Consider the following 21,049-nt stretch of genomic DNA (forward strand, 5'->3'; position numbering starts at 1 on the left):
AGTGTACTAGTTAGAGTGGGATATGGGCCTGCATCACCTTCTCTACAATGCACTGCACTGACCACTAGGTTACTCCAGTGGCCTTGCTTGCTGCTCTAATAGGACTGGCTATAACATCTGAGGCTGTCATAGAGGCTGGTATGTACTGTTTCTTTCATATCTTTGGGGGATGGGGGGGGGGGGTCATGCCTTAATTCCTCCAGTGGTTATCTGGTCATTTAGAATTGTTGTGATTTAGTCATGATTGAAACAGGCCTAGACCAACTTTTAGCCTCAGATGTTTTTCCTTTGTTCCATTATGGCAGAAAAACATCCAAGTTTGAGAATGAGGGGTAAAATCATAAACGGGTGGATACAGAGACAGAGAAAAGTGAGAAAAACCCAGTAAAAATAATCTAAGAACATAAATGTTGCCATACTGGGACTGACAGATGTAGAAAAGGAAAGGAAGAAGACAAAAGGAGAGAGAAGTAATGGAAGACCAACCTGGGAAAGAATTGAGAAGACTGACAAAGAGAGTGGAAAAGACTGTAATCAGCCCAATTAGAAAAATAAAATGCCCAGACAACAAAGAGAGAAAAGAAAGAATGTAATTTTATTTAATACTTTGTGCAAGTTGTAAAAAGGATAATTCCACTATTGGGGAATATGGAGTTTGTGATACAGAACTGGAGCTTTATTGAGATTTTCACTAATCCTGTAGAGAACCTAGACTCCACTCCCAGACAGAAGAATTTGTTGAGGGGGCTATCAATTACAACATCGCTTTTACTAGGTGGCTGGAGAGGAAAGGTTTCTTTGTATATATAAGTACATAAGTAATGCCATACTGGGAAAAGACCAAGGGTCCATCGAGCCCAGCATCTTGTCCACGACAGCGGCCAATCCAGGCCAAGGGCACCTGGCAAGCTTCCCAAACATACAAACATTCTATACATGTTATTCCTGGAATTTTGGATTTTTCCAAGTCCATTTAGTAGCGGTTTATGGACTTGTCCTTTAGGAAACCGTCCAACCCCTTTTTAAACTCTGCTAAGCTAACCGCCTTCACCACATTTTCCGGCAATGAATTCCAGAGTTTAATTACACGTTGGGTGAAGAAAAATTTTCTCCAATTTGTTTTAAATTTACTACACTGTAGTTTAATCGCATGCCCCTAGTCCTAGTATTTTTGGAAAGCGTGAACAGACGCTTCACATCCACCTGTTCCACACTCCACTCATTATTTTATATACCTCTATCATGTCTCCCCTCAGCCGTCTCTTCTCCAAGCTGAATAGCCCTAGCCTCCTTAGTCTTTCTTCATAGGGAAGTCGTCCCATCCCCGCTATCATTTTAGTCGCCCTTCGCTGCACCTTTTCCAATTCTACTATATCTTTTTTGAGATGCGGCGACCAGAATTGAACACTACTCAAGGTGCGGTCGCACCATGGAGCGATACAACGGCATTATAACATCCTCACACCTGTTTTCCATACCTTTCCTAATAATACCCAACATTCTATTCGCTTTCCTAGCCGCAGCAGCACACTGAGCAGAAGGTTTCAGTATGTTATCGACGACGACACCCAGATCCCTTTCTTGGTCTGTAACTCCTAACGTGGAACCTTGCATGATGTAGCTATAATTTGGGTTCTTTTTTCCCCACATGCATCACCTTGCACTTGCTCACATTAAACGTCATCTGTCATTTAGCCGCCCAGTCTCCCAGTCTCGTAAGGTCCTCTTGTAATTTTTCACAATCCTGTCGTGATTTAATGACTTTGAATAACTTTGTGTCATCAGCAAATTTAATTACCTCGCTAGTTACTCCCATCTCTAAATCATTTATAAATATATTAAAAAGCAGCGGTCCTAGCACAGACCCCTGAGGAACCCCACTAACTACCCTTCTCCATTGTGAATACTGCCCATTTAACCCCACTCTCTGTTTCCTATCCTTCAACCAGTTTTTAATCCACAATAGGACATTTCCTCCTATCCCATGACCCTCCAATTTCCGCTGTAGCCTTTCATGAGGTACCTTGTCAAACGCCTTTTGAAAATCCAGATACACAATATCAACGGGCTCCCTTTTGTCCACATGTTTGTTTACTCCTTCAAAGAATTGAAGTAAATTGGTCAGGCAAGATTTCCCCACACAAAAGCCGTGCTGACTCGGTCTCAGTAATCCATGGCCTCGGATAGAAGGGTGTGGTGTCCTATATTGCTAATTTTAAAAGTAGGGGGAAGGAGGTGGGGTATAATGTGTGGCCATGTCCCTCCCTTTCCGAATATGTCAGTGTACAGATGCCATAGGTACCTCTGTCGGGATCTATTGTTCTGTTTTGACTGCAACTATCTTTACTGCGCCTAGTCTTGAATAACGGGGTGGACCAGACTGTCAAGCATCTGTAGATCCAAGAGAGGCGTTCAAGAATCGTTTTTTTATAGCAAGCAAGATTCACCGGCTCTGACCGAGGCTTGGACTTGAACATGGTTCCAGTTATCATATCCATCTATCACCTTTACAGTTCCCATTCAAGGCTAATCCGGCGAACAAATCTTTCCTAACTTTATAGAACACGGTCCTGCTAAGAGCAGACGAACAAATCTGAGTATGTCACGTGGAACTGCGAGACACCGTCTCGCGGATGCAAAGCAAGTAGACGAAATGCAGTGCTCCTAAGGCGCGCGCACGTCCTGATCCCGTACAAGGCCCCCCCCTCCCTGTCATATTCCACGAGGAAACAGCAGCGTGGCGCAGGCGCACAGAATTAAAGGAGGAAAAAAAAAAAAGCATCCTCCTTCCTCCAAGAAGCTTCGTAATTCGGCGCCCAGCAGCTGTCAGTCGGAGCCGAGTCTCGCGAGGCCCCGCACGCAGAACGGTTGGAGGAGGTGGCCGCAAAAACATAGACTTTCTTCAGCTGCTTTAATGTAGCGCGTCGGCTACCTAACCCCCTCCCCCCCGTGCGACGCGTGTGTGAGTGTCTGTGCGCGAGCGCACCTTGAAGTAGCAGCGGCAGCCAGCAGCAGTAGCCACCGCCGCACGTGGGCAATAGACTTGGGCTCGAGACGGTCAGCAAGCAATAGAAGCGTGGTGTGTCCTGTATGTATGTGCACGCGCCCCCAGGTGGGGCAGAGAAGAGAGGAAGGTGAAAGGGCGACGCAGGTATCTAACTTTAGACTTAACGGAACCTGACCGGACCCAAAGGCGACAGTCCAGGAGAGCGAAGCTGTTGTACCTGTGGGGAAGGGGTGTTGTTCCTCTGCCCCTTCAGCCGCAGTTACCGTAGCAGGCGGCCCACGGTGAGTGTCTGAGTAGGGCGTGGATAAGGAGAGTTGTCCTGTATCTCTTTCCCCCACTCCGTTCGATCCGTTGCTCCTGGGCCGGCTTGCGGCCTAGCTCAGCTACCTGAGGAACTCGATGGGATTCGAGGAGCGAGGCGCGTAACGGTTTCAGCTCGTGACCTCCAGCAGTGCTTTCCTTCTACGTTCCCAAATCGCCGCTGTCGGGAGGGGGAGGAGGGATTGTCATCCAAATGACTTTCTCTTCCAGTGGGGGCCTCCCCTCCTCCCTCCGGCGTGTTGTACAGCGGTAAGGGGGCCGCTGACATTGTCGCGGAGCTTTTTTCCCCCCGCTGCGGTGGTTTAACTTGTCTGGCAGTCCTGAAATCTTCCTTCTGAGCTCCCAGCGAGAAGGCAGAAGGAAGCCTGCAGTACCTGAGGATGGGAGAAGAGGTCGTGTTAGCAAATGGGGCCGTACAAGGTTAAGAGTGACTTTTAAGTTATTCCACCAAGGTCGCCCAGCCTTATCGTAATTTTCGATTTCGAAGGTCATCTGTAGCCGTTTGTTTTGTGCGCAGGTAAATCTGTTACACACACATTTATGAATTTTCTGTAAGGAGTAGGCGGAAGTGTGCTGGTGAGGACTGTTTATGCTTATTTTAAATAGCTGTAGGTCACAAGTATGAGGCGTGGTGCTGAATGGTAACTTTAGAAATGTCACTTGCCACCATGTGCTGCTTACAAGGGCTGTTCTCACTGGGAGCAGCATTTACTCGCTTCCATGGTTCTTTCGTCCACGATTAGTGATAGTAACGAACTTTTTTTTTGATAGTAACTTTGTCGTGCATATTTGTTCATCGTGCTTTAGAATTATGTTTATAAGCTGTAAACACTACTACTACTACTACTATTTACTCACAGTATATGTTTTTAAACGGCCTGCCTAGCTCCTTTCGTCACAACTCACAACGAAAAATTTCTAGCCTTGCCTTTTTTTTGTTCCTTAAATGGGTTGAGGGACTTTAAAGTGTCATGCAGGCACCATGTGTACAGCACCAGTGTCTTTGTTGTTGAGGAAGTAATGTCCTAGCCAGCTGTAAGGCTGTGTACCTGGCGCTGCAAGTGACAAAAGTATATATTTAAATAAAGCAATTCACATGTGTGTAGTGTATTGATTTATGTTACAACTTACTGTATTTGTGTTCAGAAAGATAAGCTTTTGGTGGTTCTAATCTAGCTAGAAGAGGGTTTGCTTCTAATTCCAAAGCAAAGAGGAGTGTGGTAAAAAAACATATAGTTCTAAAATGTTAACTTATGGACTGTTGAGTGTATTAATAAACTAAAAACACCAGTATACACTTTGTTTTACTACAGCTGTTCTGCATAGAAAACAATGTTGTCTTGCGAATCTCTTGTTCTGTCCAACCTGGTTAAATTTAGTATTAGGTGGTCACTTATTTCTGCCACATACTGGGTGGGGATCATGAGTCTAGTAGCCTACTTGAAATGGTAATTGCCTTGTTTACCTTTACAGTAGTGGAAGTACAGTAGATAGAATGAGATCCCTTTTAAACTATAATTTATTTATTGCATTTGTATCCCACATTTTCCCACCTCTTTGCGGGTTCAAAGTGGCTTACAATGGGGCTTATTTTCAAAGCACTTAGCCTCCCAAAGTTCCATAGAAACGTATGGAACTTTGGGAGGCTAAGTGCTTTGAAAATATGCCTCAATGTATCGTTCTTGGTGGTATTGGATTAGAACATAGTTACTTATTGTTACATGGAGAATTAGAGTAACATAGTAGAAGTTTAAAACAAGCAGGTATAAAATAATTACATATTGTGTTACATAGAGATTTTGAGTAACATAGTAGAAGTTTAGAACAAACAGATATTATAAAAATAGGTCTATGTAAAAGTAGAGGAGACGCACGCATTTATATTTGTTGTCTTTGTGGTATGCCTTGTTAAAAAGATGGGTCTTCAATGATATTCGGAAGTTTGTTAGTTCGTAGATCTTTCTCAGGTTGTGCGGCAGTGCGTTCCATAGCTTGGCACTCAGGTAGGTAAAGTTTGCTGCATGCGTAAATTTGTATTTTAGACCTTTGCAGCTTGGGAGATGGAAGATTAAGGAATGTACGGGCTGATCTTTTGGCATTCCTAGTCAGTAAGTCTATCAGGTCTGACATATAGGCTGGGGCATCTCCATGGATGATTTTATGAACTAGAGTGCAAATAATGGGCTTCCTGAGCCCTAAAATCTAGCTCCATCCCTGGCCGCCTTCAAATCAGGGCTAAAGGCCTACCTGTTTGATGCTGCTTTTGACTCCTAACTTGTCACTTGCTCGTAACTTTTATCTTGTCTTCCTCTCTTCAATAGTCCCTTTCCCTATGTGTCCTTCTGTCTGTCCTACCCTTATCCTTATTGGTCCTGTCTGTCTGTCCTGATTTAGATTGTAAGCTCTTTTGAGCAGGGACTGTCTTTTCTTCATGTTCAATTGTAAAGCGCTGCGTACGACTTGTAGCACTATAGAAATGATTTATAGTAGTAGTAGTAAAGTTGGCAGCACGTGGAACTGTTGAATCTTACAACAGAGTCTTGTACATCTCTAGTTTTATGAGACATGAGGGAAGGCCTTTGTAAAACACTATTTACCCCATTTCATATTCTGATCTTGCTTACATAAACCCAGATTACAATTACAACATCTTATTTTCAAATATGATTTTAACTTTTATAAGAAAATATATGGCAGCTTTTAGCTAAGTCATAGCCATTGTATTTATTTATTGGGACTTATTAACCACCTTTATGAAGAGATTCACCCAAGGCATTGTACAGCAGGTGCAGTCTCTGTCAGGATTTACTTTGCAGTGTTAGAAATTTGATATATATTTTTGTTTTGATTTTTGTTGCTTATTTGTGTGTTGCATTTGATCATATTTCACATCATGAGCACTTTCATGAAAACCCAAGTAAAAGTTTAACTGACCCATTTACTATGCTGCATTAGGTATGAACATGAGCCGAATGCAGCAAAAATGGCCTGACATGCTAAAGTGTTCATGTTAGTTTTGACATCTGCGCTCGCAAAGTATTTTTTACATTTTTTTTTTCAGAGGGGGCATGTCAGGCAGAGAATGGGTATGGATGCGCTAATCAGCAAGCTGACATCAGTGCCATGCTTATTGGTTCCCTCATCCATAAAACAGGAGCCCTTAGTTCTCCTTAAATAAGAGGTGGTAATTGTTTTTCGATGGCCACGTGCCAATGCTAACATTAGTATAAAGCCATAAATGAAATATGGAAAAAAAAGCCCTTTTTGATGGCCTTGCTAGAATTGGGTTATCGTTTGGGAAAGGCCCGCGGAAGAACGTGCTGAGCTAATTTCTTAGCACAGCTTAGTAAAGGGCCACTAAGCAAGTACAGTGAGTTGCCTTAGGTCAACCTCAGTAGCAGGTCAGATGTTTGATTTGAATCTAAAACTCGTGGCATGATGTCTTTACTAAATTTACTGGCTATAAGCTTGTCTAGTTTTATATCTGTCCTACTTGACTATAAAGCTTGTAAGAGATCAAGGAATTTTGCTTGTACAATATATCAAAGCTAATGCTGTTCAACCCTCTCCTGGAGGTGCGCTTAGCTAGTCCAGTTTTCAGGATTATCACAAATATTCATGAAACAAATTTGTATACAGTGGGCTTGCAGTATATGCAGACTTATTTCCATATATATTCTCATTTGTGGTAAACGTGAAAGTCTGAATGGCTAGTATGTCTCCAGGAGATGGGTGAACAGCTAAGCATTACACACAAGCATATTTTACTAATGGTATGTCTGGTTGGAGTGTGTATTTATGTGATTGGAAAGATGGGTTAAGATGCGGGGCTGAATGAATAGTGACTGGGGAAGTTGAGCGAATGGTAGAGCTGAGCGTGTAGGTCAGTAATTCCCAAACGTTATACTATGTTGAAACCCCTAAAATATTTTTTCATATACTCAATGAACATATGTATGTTCATACAAACAGATTCTACAATCTAATTTCTTGAGGAACTCCTGAAGAGAGATCAAGGAACCCTAGGGTTCTGTGGAACCCAATTTGGGAACCACTGGAGTAGGTAATCAGTTACAGGAAGCTGACCAAGTAGATGGAAGTTATTAGTAGCGGGGTGGTGGGGGGCTGAAGTGTGAGTGGATGGGGTGGTTATGACTGGGGCAGAGGAATTGTGTGGATAGTGGGTATATGAGCAGATAACAGGCTGGTGATAATTTGAATGAGCCATTTGCTTCTCTTCCCTTCCTCTGTTCACCCATGTTCATCTCCTTCCTGTCACCTTTTTTTTTCTCACCTTTCCTTGATTCTCTGTTGATGAACATTTACCTCTACGCACGTCCGCTCTCTTTGCACAGGTTCTGCAGCTCTTCACTGGTGGGGGAATGGGAACCTGTGCCAGCATTCATCTCTTCTGCGGGTCCTGCGGCTCTTCACCAGTAGAGGAGTGGGAACCTCCGCTGACTCTTAAGTGTGCCTCATTTATTCTACCTAACTATGCTTCCTTGTCATCTATACCAGGCCAGTCCAGACTAATGGGCTGTGTCCATCTACCAGAGGAAGGAGACATAGAAAATAGTTCCAAGTAAACCGCTTCTTAAGGGTATCGTGCAGCCTGGAATGTTCAGTATTTTCTCTGTCTCCTAGCGGATGGTGGACGGCTCGTGCAGCTGCTCTGGATTGCTGGCTGGTAGCTCTTGTCCCAGATTTCTTCTGGTGACAGTGAAGCCAGGGGTGTGCTGGTAGCCATGTTGGGGCTAGTTTTAGATGATACTCAGTGGTCCTGAGTTTCTCATCTGCCAGCTAAGGTGATATCTAGTGACCCTGTTTCCCTCCCCTACCTCCCCTGGCTGACTTTCTAGCAGGGTGATGGTTGATGCAGAATGGAGTAACTTGTCTCCCCTGTGGGGTGGTTCTCTTCTGTGGTGGTAGGTATATCTGAATTTCTGCCTCTGAGGTAAGCCTTTATTTATTCCTGTCACTAGTGAAGAAGATTGTTTATTAAAAAAAAAAAAAAAAAAGGAAGAAGAAGAAACTTTGTTTTTCCCCTCCTTTTCTGCCTCTGAGGTAAACCTTTATTAATTTCTGTCACTAGTGAAGATTGTTTAAAAAAAGGGGAGGTCACGTTATCACTATGATCGTGAGCAGCATCAGCTGAGGCTAGCTCCTGAGACTTCCCTCTTGATCAGCTAATATGCTGTATACTTGACTGCTAATTCTCCCCCCCCCCCCCCCCCCCAGAAATTGTGGGAAGTGAAGCAGAATGTGTGGACATTAAGAAGGAAGGCTGAGACTATGGCTTCGAAAACACCGCGTAAAGAGCAGGACAAGCAGAAAGGGATAGAAACTAAAGTGGCGGACACACGCTGCCGCGAGTCCTCAGAGATCCGACATGTGGATGGCGGAATTGGTGGTGGAGATAAAAGCGGCAGTTGAGGAGACGCTGGACTCTAGATTGCAGCAGTTATTGGGACAGAACAGAAGAGGCACATGAGCGACTTGATGATGTCTGCTTGGAGCTAGATGCCGGTCTGCATTAGAAACGCAGATGCAGACTATGGCGGAAGAACAGAATTGCCAGAGAAAGCAAGTGCTCAATCTAGAAAGCAAATTAGATTTGGAAAATCGCTCACGGCGCAACAATTTGTGTTTGGTTGGATTACCTGAATCTGCTGGTGGTATGGATTTGGTGAATTTCTTGGAGTCATGATTGCCTGCTGCGCTGCATTTGGAAGACCACATGACTCATTTTCGAATTGAGAGGGCCCCAGGGTGAGAGAGAAGCCCAGAGTGGTGATTTTCAGAATCTTGAATTACTCGCATACATAGCTGATTCTTCGCACGATTCGAGGAGGGACGATGCTTAAGCATCAAAATACTAAGGTACTGTGTTTCCAAGATTATTCCTTGCAAGTGCAGCAGCAAAGGAAGACTTTCGCACCAGTGTACACTTTGCTGATTGAACATCATATGCGCTTTGCATTATTATACCCAGCAAAACTTAGGATCACTCACGAGAGCCAAACACACTTATTTACTAAAGCTGGAGATGCTCTTGCTTTCCTGGAGTCTCTGCCAAAATCGACCTCCTCATCGGAGTCAGTACCCTGAATCGTTAGACTTATGGGGCCAGTCCAGTGATGGTTGCTGGAATTACAATATGTGGACTAGAAAGATGAAGCCTGCTTCTATGGAATGACTGTTTAAATATGTTGCAGCAGATTTGCATTAATGTTGAAGGTCTTACTGACTATTGTTTGCAATACGGGGATGTGGTGTTTTTTTTTTGTTTAAGTCAGAGAACTATATACTTTGGGTAATACAAACCTCTATTTCTTATTAATGACTAGGCATAATGGTCTTATGGGTTATATTGAGATAAAAATGTATTAATATAGAAGTTATGTAATAATGACCATGGTAACCTGATATGAATGTCTTGGTAGGATATATATATATATGTGTTGGCTTTACTAAACTAAGACCTCTGACCTCAAGCTGATAGTGAAAGCATAATGTTTGGGCAGCTAACTTGAGGACAGGAGGAAAAGGGTGCGTGCATTACACAGGAATCTATGGATGAAAGATGACTATGGAGGAAGGATGTCTGGTTAGATGCAATGAGTGACATTAGTAATATATTTTGGTTACATGGTCCTTTTTTTTTTTTTTTTTTCTTATAAGGGGAGATATCATATGATGATGATGTATGGATAAGGGAGATGTATAGTAGGGGGGAATAAATAGCTGGGATGGAGGGGGAGGCGATCCATATGGGACTGCTTCTAGGAAGGGTAGGGCAGGGCCGGCCCTAGGGTTTCTAGCGCCCTCCTGCAGTCTATTACTTGGTGCCCCTACCCATCCAGAGATGGGATCACTATGGCTCCGCCCCCACAATAGTATAGAAGAAAAATAACTTAGCACACAGACCAGGAATTAGGAGAACAGACAGTCTTGCCAACTCTGAAAAACAATGAGTTATCAAAATTTCAGAATCTAACAAACAGATCCCTATTCAGACACTTGGCCTTGCAGTCACACATGTAGAACAGAGAGAGCCCCCTCTTCAAATTCTTCAAAAATTAACCTGAAATCCTAAGAACTTAGACTCTGCATGCAGCACAATAGCCTTCCCATCGAGCACAGCTTAGGATCTAGCTAGGACAGACTTAATCAGCATAAACTAACATATTCTACAGTCTGAGTTGGACAGACTAACAGGAGTTACTGAAGTGGGAATGAGAGATAGGTGATGGTTAGGAATTGAAAGCAGGCATCTAGCCCTCCTGTCCTGTGAGTTGCTGTGGTGGGGGTGGAAAAGGGTGGGTCAGGTGCAGCACTAAACAGCAGTCTCTGACAAAACAAGGGTCCAGGCTCTGCTGTGCTGTCTCTGTCTGAGCCCTCTCTGGGCAGAGGACAGAGGTTAGCTGAGCTCCCACAAGTTATTTCAGAGCCAAATTCAGTTGGAGCAGTGACTTCCTCTGACAAACACAAGGAGGATATTTCTCTGCTTGGGAGGGGACGGGACAGAGAGCTGACAGCTTTGGAGCCAGACTGAGATGAGCAGTAGAGATTAGATACTCAGCAGAGCTTGATTGCTTGCAGAGTGACGCCCTTGAAGGCATGCACCCCTCTGCAGTGCTTACCCTGCTTACCGGGTTTGACCGGCCCTGGGGTAGTGTGGGTAGAAGAGGATTTTGGATGTGGTATGTTCTGGTGGGGTAATGAGGGAAGGGGGGGGCGTGGGTATGTTGAGGGAGGGAAACATAGGGAATCAAGCATAGGAGGGAATGAATGGAATAGGAAACTTCCTTTGTTATGGAGGATAGGTGTAGGCTGGTGGCGTTATAGCAGTGGGGATGGATGTTTGGACAGGGTATGTTGGAGGCTGGGACAACATATCTGGATTGTATGGGGAATTGATCTGCCTTATAGATCCTACATAGGGGCTGTCACATGAGAGATTGGAAAGTGTACTCTTGTAATGTGGGGGGCATATCTCCCATAAAAAGGGAAAAAATTTGCATAGCGTACATCGTAGAGGGGCTGCCATTGCTATGATTCAGGAGACTCAGTTTTCTGCAGTGGAACATCATAAATTACAAACCTGGTGGGTTGGGGACTTTATTGAAGCTCCAGCTAGAGGGAAGAAAGCTGGCATAATATTTCACAAAAGTCTACTTATTGAGAAGGTATCGTTGGAGACAGATCCAGAGGGTTGCTATATTATAGCCCATCTGGTGATTGATGGGTTTTCTTGTGTTTTGTGTAATATTTATGCTCCCAATAACTATGATAAAAAAAGGTTTTTGGAATATTATTCACAAACTCCAAAAAGCTGGCTGGACTGCCGATTATTATGGGAGGAGACTTTAATGTAGACCTCCCTAGGGGGTCTTAGCTATTATGGTACAAAAGGGATTCCACTGTTGTGTGAGACGTTAGAACTCTTGGATGTTTGGAGGGTGTTACACCCGAATGAAAGGGATTACATGCATTTATCACAAGCACATCAAACTCAATCTCATATAGATTATCTTTTGATAAGTGAGAGGCTATTTTCTAGAGTGCTTGGGTACCATTGACCCCACTGCGATATCGGATCATGCCCCAATCTGGGTTGAATTGAGGGGGGAGCACACTGGGATGCCGTTTCAACGCTGGGCCTTTCCTCTGGGCTTGCATCAGGATAGGCAGTTCATGGATTATATTAGGCGTAAGTGGAACGACTTTCGAGAGTTTAATGACCAACATAATGATGACATTGTTTTGTATTGGGAAACAGCTAAGGCAGTCCTAAGAGGAGATATCATTGCTTATAGTGTCTTTAAGAGAAAACGGAGAGATGCGGTTATAATTCAGCTGGAAAAACAAGTGCGTTCTTGTCAGCAATATGGACGAAAAGCATCTGCTGAAACTCGAGATCTTTATTTAGCCGCACAAAGTTCCCTTAATGAGTTGATACACCAAAGAGCCAAAACATCGGCCATGCATTATCAATATCAGATTCATAAGTATGGGAGTAAGACAGGGAAGATGTTGGCATGTCTGGTACGCCATAATCAGGAACCTAGAAAGGAGTTGACCCTTAGGGCTGAGTCTGGAAGGCTGACTCACTCTGATACAGACATAGTTCGGACTTTTAAGACATATCAACAGTTATATATGGTGGACTCCAACCAGGAATTGGACCCTTAAGCGGAAGAATCAATTTATATTGCATGATTATTTTTCCTAGGTGGCTGTATATGCTACGACATCTGCCTCTCTGCCTTCAACAGAAAGATCTTCGGAGGCTTCGATGAATGTTAACCTATTATTGTTGGGGCGGTAAAAAAATCTAATGCCCTTTCAAAAGACTGTTTGCTCACTGGAGGGATGGGGATTAGGATTGCCCAATTTACGAATATTTAACGGCATGTTTGTTGAGACATTTAGCAGATTGGGTGCTAGGTACGGAACATTATACAAATTGGTCACTTGAAAAAGAATTATTTTTACCAGAACACCCGCATTATTTGGTGCAGGTTCCGCAATTGAGATTGTCATCAGGGTTGAAGAAACATGTTCTTTTGTAGCCAATGCGTTATGTTTGGAACTTCTTATTAACAGCATTGCATCAAAATCCTCACTGTATGGATTTCCTTCCACTGGTGGGGAATTCGGATTTTGAACCAGGGCGGGAGAAAGGAATATTTCATAAGTGGGCACTACAAGGAATATTTTATGTAGCAGATGTATTGAAGGAGGATGGCACTTTGCAGGCGTTTGAAATTATAAGGGGGCATTTGCTACCACATCCATTAAATTTATTTCTGTACTCACAGGTGACACACTGTCAACTCTATTCTATCACGTTGCTCCCGAGGGGTTTACAGACTATTAGAGGAATTTTTCGGCCAATGAATCAGGCTGGCATCTCGGTAGCCAATCTTCATAAGGCTTTAATGGAAATTATTCCTCATAAAGACTTTACAGTGTTGACACAGAAGTGGTATTTAGATTCTAAATGTGAATTTCTACACCTCATTCAACAGATCCCGAAGTATGTACATAGTGCTGACTATGGGGAATGTCTATTTAGGATAATTATGAGAGCCTATATATCTCCCAGACAGGCACACTATGCAGGGTGCAGAGATACTAAGGAGTGTACTAAATGTGGGGATCCCGCCGCTACTCTGCCTCGTGCTCTCTGGTTTTGTCCAGCTATTCATAGATTTTGTTCGCAGTTTAATTCAATATTGGGAGCGTTTATTGCACAAACCAATTGTAGCCACACCAAAGACAATTATATTAGGTTGAGTGGGACAAGATGCTACACTCGTACAGAAAGAGCTCTATTTGTTTATAAAGCAGCTGTAGTAGGGAAGAAATGCATCTTGCAGTGTTGGACTCAAGATGCAGCTCCCAGCTTTTGGGCTTGGAAGAATGCATTTCATAACCTATTATGGAAGCAAGAGATGCAGGGCAGACCCCGAAACGAAAAAATTCTCATCCATTTGGGAGCCATATATTATGGCGCTGTCTCCGAGGATACGTAGTCATGTATTATGAAGATAACTATTCTCCTGTGTCAGATTGGAAGGCAGTACTTAGTTGGTGTTAGCCACATTGTATGGTTATACCCTGTTGTTATGGGGGTCGCTAATGTTGGAAGCCTGATTAGAAAATACGTGGGACTTCCTACGTATGAGATGGGCTGCTGTTTTTTGTGTAGTATGGTTGGGTTAAGGAGGAGGGGAGTGAAGGGGGGTGGATGAGGAGTTGGAGGGGTTGAGGGGGGGGGGGGAGGATATCAATTGCACTGGTTATAGTCTTTTGAATGGAACTGAGGGTTTCTTAAACTTTGGACCTGGAGTAGCCAGGCCTATTCTTGTTAAAAATTCTGATATCCTCTTGTTTTCATAAATGTGTTAGCAACGCTATGGGGTTTTCTATGTTCCATGTTCTTGTAACATTTTCTTGTCATCAATAAAAAAATATTTACCATTAAAAAAAAAAAAAAAAAAGAAACTTTGTTTTTCCTTCTTTCTCTTGCCTGTTAACCTGATTTATTTTCTCGCCTTTGGCAATGTATTCTAGGGGGCCACTTGCGAAGTTTCTTTGAATTTCGCTGGCCGGCGTCTGATTCTGATCTTGGCCCCTTCCGAGCTGGTACTACGTTGACTGCTGCTCCATATCAGCAGTCAACGTAGGAGGGCGGTCATTGTGGCTCAGAGACCACTTGGGGGCAGGGAATGTCTCTTGGGGCACGTGGCTTTCTCTTCTTGTAATTTTAGTCCCTGTGGGCCAGGGGAGTGCAGCGCCAGGTCTGCATTTCCACGTGCTCCTTTCCTGTTGGCCTCCTGGCAGCACCTTCTTCTCTGGCTGTTTCCCGGGGCTCCATCTATGCATTTTGCTTGTTGTGCACAGCTCCATCGCCACATGTTGAGCGCAGTTTCACCGTTCCATGTTGGGCAGAGTTCCACGGTTCCAGGTTGGCTTTAGCTCCATCGCTGTATGTTGAGGACAGCTCTATCATGGCATGTTGAGTGTGAAGTTCCTTTGCTGATTATTCTGCAACCTTTCATCTCTGCATGTTGAACGCAGCTCCATTGTCACATGTTGAGTGTAGTTCTTTCTCTGCAGGTGTCAGTGTGTGGCGCAGTCCTGTGTCTGCGTGTAGAACACGGCTCTGTGTCTGCCTGTGGAACGCAGCTCCTTGTCTGTGTATGGCATGCAGCTCTCTCTTTGTGTGTAGAACGCAGCTCCCTGTCTGCTTGCAGAGCGCAGCTCCTCCGCCTGTTGAGTGTAGTTCCATTTCTGTGTATTTAGCACAACTCTTCTCTGCAAATTGGGCGAAGTTCCAGGGTGGTATGTGGAGCACAGCTCTGTGACTTCAGGTGCTTCAGAGCTTCGTGTCTCCGTAGGAAGCATAGCTCCTTGTCGGCGTCTGGAGCGCTGCTCCTTGAGTTTTATACACAGTTCCATCGCTACTGCAGCTTCAGTTCTGCAGGTACCTCTAACATCCATCTCTTTCAGTGGGGCACTCCTCATCCTCTGTTACTTTCAGCTTCTTCTCTGCTTGTTCAGTGCATTTCTATCTTTGCCAGAGGTGTGCAACTCTTTCTCTGCCCGTGGTGCTTGGCTCAGTTTGTGTGCTTTGATTGCAAATCCGTTCTCGTTGAGCACGGATCCTACTCTGTCTGTTTTCTTGCCGTAGCCTCTTGGTGGCTGGCGAGAATCTTCTCCATTGCTAGAGTTTGAATTTGTCTCTGCTCCTTTTGTGGCTACTTGGCACCTTGGGGGTCTTTTCCCCACAGTGTTCTCTTGGCTCTGTTCTTTCATCCCTAAGTCCAGAGCGAGCTGGTTGAGGAGTACTCTCTTTCTACAGTTGTACCCTGGTAAGCTTCTGGCCTTTTCTTCATGGTTTTCCTGGAGAGACTAGTGCTCCATTTAGTTGGTTCTCTCAACTCTGGAATCTCTTCTTGTTCTGTGGAGTTTGATTCTCTCACTAGGCACGGGTCTGGGTGGTTCCTGGGCCTTGCTTCCTTTCTTCTATGAAGTGTGGCGCACTGTTTGGGGTTGCATACTCCTAGTACTTATTAGGGTCGCTTTATCCGACCATCTTGGACTCAAAGCAGACCGACAGGTTTGGAAGTTAGTCTTTGTCCTGCAAGGGTTCGGAGAAGTGGATCCTGGTCTAAGAGAGACAGTTCTTCTCCTTGTTGCTCGGATACGACTGTTGCCTTCTTGCTGCTTATTTTGCTACTCTCGGGACAGGGGTACATAATTTTTCTTTTGCTCAGGACGTTTGTTTTACGTCCTACAGCTTCAGTTCCTTTTCTAGTGTAACTCTGTTCCATTTTGGTAGCCTGGTGATTTAGATATTTGAATCCTTTTCTGCTGAGCAGTTTTTTGCTGTGTTTATAGCTTTGTTGATTTTTCAACCTTCTGCATTCTTCTTTTCTCCCCCCTCCCCCATCTTTGGGAAACTGCTTTGCTACATCCCATTAGTCTGGACTGGTCTGGTATAGATGACAAGGAAAAATTTATGTTCATACCTGATAATTTTCTTTCTTTTAATCATACCAGACTAGTCCAGATGCCCTCCCTGGCTAAAGTCTGTCAGTGTTGTTTCCTTTAGGTATCCCTGGCTGTTCCACGACTCCTCAATACGGTGAGATGTCCTACAGCACTGCCTACTTCATTTTCTCTATTCAGTCTCCTGCCACTTGTTGTGCCAGCTCTGTATGACTCCTGTTACTTGGAATCACGGAGTTCTTTCCACGGATTCAGGGGTAGATCTCTGTCCTTGGGCAAGCTCAGTATGGACCATTCCCTCCCGCTTGCTTTACTGTGAGGGGAGGTTGCAGTTGCCTTTGGCCAAGCCAGAACAGTGAGGTTCTGCATATTGGCTACAAGAGCTTGCCTGTTTGATATTAACAGTGTTTTCTTGTAGACTTCAGAACACCATTGCTTGTCTATTCAAAATACTGAACATTCCAGGCTGCACGATACCCTTAAGGGGTGGTTTACTTGGAACTATTTTCTGTCTCCTTCCGCTGGTAGATGGACACAACCCATTAGTCTGGACTGGTCTGGTTATGATTAAAGGAAAGAAAATTATTAGGTAAGAACATAATTTTTCCATAACTACAGACAGACTGTGGGGCTGATTTTTCACTATCAGCAGTATCCACTCATGGAAAACTTAAATGGATACATTTGTAACACTCATCACACAGTAGCGAGTTTGCCTATGCAGTGTTTCCTTTATTCAGCAACAGTTTTTAGTTCTTCCATTGGAAGGGCTTACTCTGAGTGACATCAATAAGAAGATGTTCAGGTGAAAGCAGACGGCTGTCTTTTGTATAATTGAAGTTGAGAGGAGCATATTGAACCCAGATTCTAGAGCTGCTCTGCTTAAGTATATTATCTGGGACACAGTCTGAAGATGTGAGTCTTTTTAAACCTTGATAGTCATTTATTCTAAAAATGTTTTAATTTTATATTTTCCATTGAGCATCAGTTTCACTTAATTTTAAACAACATGTAGTGATATGAGCTAATAGGTTAATTAACACATGTTTTCAGGTAAATGCCCTGAGAACTAACTTTTGTTTGTTAGAATTTTATTATGAACAAAATCTAATAAAAAAAACACTTAAAGTCTTACAGTAGCCAAATGTATTTTGGCTAGCAAAAAAAACTCATCTGTGCATAGACCCTAATATAAATAAAGCTTGCCAAGAAGATGAGTAGGAAACTGGTCAGTATTAATCTTTTTAAGTAGATGTTCTGCCTGTCTTGCTTGCTTTACAGCTCGTTGGCATATCTCAGATTAGTTGAGCAAAACATAGTGTTATTTTTAAAAAAGGAGGTTTGCTTTCAGTTTGTGAGCTCGGCTTCTGCCTTTTAAAAGTATACATAATTTTATAATATGTCAAATTAACTTAAATTTCCTTTTTTGAAATAATTTAAGCATTCCATGTGGTACCCATATAAAAAGACTGGCCTGTGCGTGAAGGGATTTCGATGTAATCAGTAGTCTTACCATCATGGCTGCTACGATAGGTGCTAATTAAACAAGTTCTGTTGTAAATAAGCTTAAATTATTTTCATTGATATTTTCTGCACTGTAGCATCTAGTAGGGAAAGTGTTCTCACTCAAAAAATGTCTGTCCCCAGTTCTGCATGCCATATATTGCTTGCTTTTATTTTGTTGTGCATTTTTCTTGGAAATTTTAATATACTCATTCCTTGTCATCAAGCAGATGAAGCCATTACATATGGGTTGTGTCCATCAACCAGCAGGGGGAGATAGCACTCAACTTTTCACAGTGCCTCATGGCCAGCCAGCTCCACTGCCTCTTCAATATTCTGTATCTCCCCAAGCAGGGTGGCTGCAGCTTCTTCAAGCTTCATCAGAAATCTGCCTGGGGGTGGCTCCTGGCTTGCCAGTTGTTAGCCGGGGTGTTAGAGGCTATAGCAGCTTCACTTTGAAGGCACATAGGTTAGCCCTTTCCCTGCCTTACCCATGCCTCCATGGATGTGGACATATTAGCTTGCTTTTCCCTGTCCTTTCCCACTCAGTGGATGCAGGCACATTGGTTCGCCTTTCCCTGCCTTTCCCACTCATCTGAGCATCCGGAGTTCTTATTACCTCTGCTTTCCTCACAGCGTTAAAAAAAAAAAAAAAATGGAACAGAGGTTTTCCTTTGATTCTTCTATGGGACCGGAACTGTGATACTCGGTCCAGTGAGGTAAGAGTGTTTTCTAACTCCTCTGGGGTGGGCCCGCGATCGGGGGGGTTTTGGCGAGAAACCGCCATTTTGAATTTTCCCGCCGTTTTCGGCGATGACTGCAGAGAATGTAAAGCGCAAATCAGCAGCGGGGCTCTGTAAATCGTGCTGTACAGGTGTAAGAGCCGGCCCGAGCATGGTGAGCGATGATTCTTCCCGCTCAGAGCTGGCAGCGGACGCCATTTTGAATTCTCCTGTAAGGATTGGCTGTCCGAGTGATGTCGGACAGCAGTGGCCTACATAAATCGACAAGGCGGCACTCAGTGCAGAGCACTGGCCGCGCAAGCCGAACAGATTTGCCACTGGGCTGAGCTGCATGTTCAGTTTCTGTCGGCAGCTCACATTGCAGGTCGGAGCAACGTGCAAGCCGATTATCTAAGCAGGCATCAGATCGATCCAGCAGAATGGGAACTAGCAGACGAAGTATTCCTGCAGATATGTGCCAAATGGGGCAAGCCCGTGATGGATCTTATGGCGACAAGTTCAAATGCCAAAGTCCCGTGCTTCTTCAGCAGACGGAGAGATCCTCGCTCGGCAGGGTTGGATGCCTTGACTCAGCCCTTGCCTCCGGACCTACTATATGTGTTCCCTCCATGGCCCTTGATAGGGCGCGTGCTCCTGCGGATTCGGCTGCACCCAGGAGAAGTGGTCCTCATCGCCCCGGATTGGCCCAGGAGGCCTTGGTATGCGGACCTCCGACAGATGCTAGTGGAGGCTCCCCTTCCTTTACCTCTGGTACCGAACCTGTTGTCACAGGGCCCGGTAGCCATGGAGGACGCCTGCCGCTTTGGTCTTATGGCATGGCGATTGAGAGAGCGCAATTGAGGGACAAAGGCTATTCAAACACAGTCATTTCCACTCTCCTGCAGGCCCGCAAGCATTCCACTTCCGTGGCTTATGCCAGGATTTGGTGCCAGTTTGAGTCTTGGTGTGCTTCTAAAGCGATCACACCCATGCGGGCTCCTGTCTCGCCGATTCTGGATTTTTTGCAGGATGGTGTACAAATAGGCTTGGCCTATAATTTCCTGCGGGTGCAAGTGGCAGCGTTGGCCTCCCTTCGTGGTAAGGTTGAAGGTGTGTCTTTAGCTGCTCCTCCAGATGTGGCACGGTTTCTTAGTGGGGTGCTTCGGCTCCGGCCTTCCGTGCGAGCACCCTGTCCAGCTTGGGACCTGGGGCTAGTTTTGAAGGCCCTGCAGGATTCTCCTTTTGAGCTGCTTCAGCGAGCATCGGAGAAAGATTTGACACTAAAGGCCATTTTTCTTGTGACCATTACTTCGGCGAGACGGGTGTCAGAGCTCCAGGCGCTATCCTGTAGAGACCCATTTCTGCAATTCTCAGAGTCCGGGGTCATGGTTCGGACTGTGCCTTCCTTCATGCCTAAGGTGGTTTCAGTGTTTCACCTAAGCCAGCCTATTTTCTTGCCCTCCTTTGATAAGGAGGAGTTTCCAGAATCTTTTGGGCAGTTGCACCTGTTGGATGTGCGCAGGACTCTGCTGCAGTATCTGCGAGTTACTATCTCTTTCAGGATCTATGATCATCTGTTTGTTTTGCTATCAGGTCCTTGCAGAGGGTCTCCAGCGTCTGAAGCCACTATTGCCCGCTGGCTCAAAGAAACTATCTTTTTAGCTTATCTGCTTGCCAGCCGGTCTCCGCCTGTAGCCTTTAAGGCGCATTCTACCAGAGCGATTTCTTCCTCTTGGGCTGAAACTGGAGCACGCTCTCGTCAAGAGATATGCAGTGCAGCAACATGGGCTTCTAAGCTCTCTTTTGCCCGACATTACAGGCTGGATGTGGCTGCTAGGAGGGATGCGCATTTTGGAGCACAAGTGCTAGCGCGTGGTGTGACCTGTTCCCACCCTATATAGGGATTGCTTTGTTACATCCCATACGTAATGGCTTCATCTGCTTGATGACAAGGAAGGGAAAATTAGGTTCTTACCTTGGTAATTTTCTTTCCTTTAGTCATAGCAGATGAAGCCATGAGCCCTCCCTGTATGATTGTATGCTGTGAATCTGTTTCAGGTTCCTTTCTTGTTTCCTGAAGTTCCTTCCTTGGGAGAAAGTTGGAAAACAGTCTTCAGGATTCATGTTCACTTATAGGAGGATGAGTCCATTCCCTCCAGTTTGTTTTGGAGGATGAGTTTATTCCCTCCAGGAGGTTGCGTGTATCCCCTCCAGTTATACAATAAAGAGGACGAGTTTATTCCCTCCAGGAGGATGTGTACATTCCCTCCTTTTGAGTTCATGCCCTTGTTAAGGGGCCATCGTTCGCTGTGAGGAAAGTTCATGTTATTCCCATTGCGGTTTGCCATACTGCTTTGGAAGCTTCAAATACTGAAGAGGCAGTGGAGCTGGCTGGCCATGAGGCACTGTGAAAAGTTGAGTATCTCCCCCTGCTGGTTGATGGACACAACCCATACATAATGGCTTCATCTGC

General features: G+C 44.5%; 1 protein-coding gene across 4 annotated transcripts in view; it reads left to right on the forward strand.

Annotated features, from left to right (window-relative positions):
• Positions 1–2,770: 2,770 nt before the first annotated feature.
• AKAP1 (A-kinase anchoring protein 1) overlaps positions 2,771–21,049 on the forward strand; it is a 163,383-nt gene continuing 145,104 nt past the window's right edge. For 2 of the 4 annotated variants that reach the window (XM_030222231.1, XM_030222234.1), the window contains exon 1: positions 2,772–3,288. The gene's annotated coding sequence lies outside the window, so the exon portion shown is untranslated. Of the gene's footprint in view, positions 3,289–3,354; positions 3,846–21,049 lie in introns of those variants that run through there. The other 2 variants (XM_030222232.1, XM_030222233.1) reach the window with 2 other exon arrangements.

This window comes from Microcaecilia unicolor, chromosome 13 (assembly GCF_901765095.1).
Source record: "Microcaecilia unicolor chromosome 13, aMicUni1.1, whole genome shotgun sequence".
Lineage (NCBI taxonomy): Eukaryota > Metazoa > Chordata > Amphibia > Gymnophiona > Siphonopidae > Microcaecilia > Microcaecilia unicolor.